A 2,026-nucleotide genomic window follows, 5' to 3' on the forward strand; every position below is an offset into this window, starting at 1 on the left:
GTAGCTGTACCAGTTTGAATGTACCTGTAAAACATATCTGTACAAGAAAGATTTATCTGTACCAGTGTGGTGTACCTGTAAAAGTATGATGCATCTATACCAGTATGATATACCTGTACTATTGTGAATGTACCTGTAACAGTATGACATAGCTATGCCAGTTTGATGTACCTGTACCACTGTTTGCTGCTGAAGGCTGGCAGGCGTTGGTTGTCTGAGGCCACATGGTGCAGCTCCATTAACTGCAGCGCAGCTGTACCAGGTGTGAGCCATGCAGAAAAGACTGTCAGACATATTCAGGTCCCACAGAGGTCTGCATAAGTCTGAAGAATAAGCACAGTTGTGCAGGAAACTTTTGCATCGTGTCAGAACTTGTTCCTTCTCTGGGTTTTGTGACTGACAGTAAGTTGCCCTCTCAGTTACTGCTCTGACTTCATGGTTTTCTCTGGGATTTGTGTTTCTGTTAGGGGCCCAGGCTGCAGGTTTCAGTGTTCCTGCTGTTATGGAAACTTCTCTTTCATGGTGGGTTTTAAACACCTTTGGCTCAGGGTCCTCCTCAGAAATATAGTTTTTGTCACTGTCACTTCCAAATGCATCTGATGGAAATCATAATTATTATTTAAGTAAAACAACAACAGCAAAAAGCAAGATTTTTCAAAGTGTTACATTAATATTTGTCATATATTTTTGCACCTGAAGACTTGATGTCTGAATGTTGTGGAGATAAATCCCTTTTGGAGTCACTCATTATATCAATTGTCTGCTTGTCTTTGGGCTGTTGCAGTTTCCTGAAAAAACAAAACAAAACCAAAGACAACTGTTAAAAAAATACAAAGTAGATTCAGTGCCTCGGAAAAGTCTTCATTGCCCTCAAAGTAACAATATAACCACACACTTTTTTTTCTGAGATTTTATGTGCGAGACTAACACAAAGTACCACATGAAGTGGAAAGTAAACTATATATGATTTTCAAAATTTATTACAAGTAAAACAAATATTTTTCAGTGACCCAGAAAGGAGATGATGGATGGATGGATGGATGGATGGATGGATGGATGGATGGATGGATGGATGGATGGATGGATGGATGGAACAAAAAATTTGATGTGCATTTGTCCACTTCAGCCAATTGCCTTCAGAAGTCACCAAATGAGTCTCTATGTGGCCTAGTACTGGACTTGCAACCTGATCATGGTGTACCACGTCTCTCACACAATGACCACTAGAGATAGACACTAGCTTTGCCACAATAGGTAAAAATATAGGTAAAGTAAATTGATGGATGAAGTCCACCTGTGTGTAATTTAATGTTCTGTGAAGGTCACAGAGGTTTGTTACAGAATGTGTTATTTAACACATTTTTAAGACCAAGGAACACACCAGACAAGTCAGACAAGAAATTTAAGGCAGGGTTTGGTTATAAAACAATATCCCAAGCTTTGAACATCTCATAGAAGTACAAAGAAGTACAACACAACTGCAAAACAACTAAAACATATCTGTCCATCTAAACTGACAGGAGGAGCAAGGAGAGCTGCTGCGATCCACAGCTCAGGTGGAAGGATCTTTCCACAGGACAACTATTAGTTGTGCAGTCCCCAAACTGGCCTTTATGGAAGTGTGGTGATTTGGGTTTTTTGTGTTATGGTTTTTGTTTTTATTTAGTTTGTTGGTTTGTTTGGTTTCTGTCTTGTCCCTTGTTTCATGTTTCATTTGCTCCTCCTCAGTCTCTCTTTATCTCCCGGCCACACCTACACCTGTCCCCACTTTGTAATCACGTCACCTGTCTCCATTTACCTAATTATCCTCAGTCTTTAAAACCCGGTCATTTTCTTCCACACTCTGCTGGTCCATTGTCTAAGGTTTGTCTATTGTTTGATGTTTGTTTGTTGCTGCCTCGCTCCAGGTTTCCTGTTTTCTAAGTTCCTGTTCCGGTTAAGCTTTTGAATTTAGTTTTTGTTTGTTTGCTGCCTCGTCAGCTTTTGTTTTCGTTTGTTTCTTTGTTTAATAAATTAGTGTTTCTTT

This window comes from Kryptolebias marmoratus, linkage group LG1 (genome assembly GCF_001649575.2).
Source record: "Kryptolebias marmoratus isolate JLee-2015 linkage group LG1, ASM164957v2, whole genome shotgun sequence".
Taxonomy (NCBI): domain Eukaryota; kingdom Metazoa; phylum Chordata; class Actinopteri; order Cyprinodontiformes; family Rivulidae; genus Kryptolebias; species Kryptolebias marmoratus.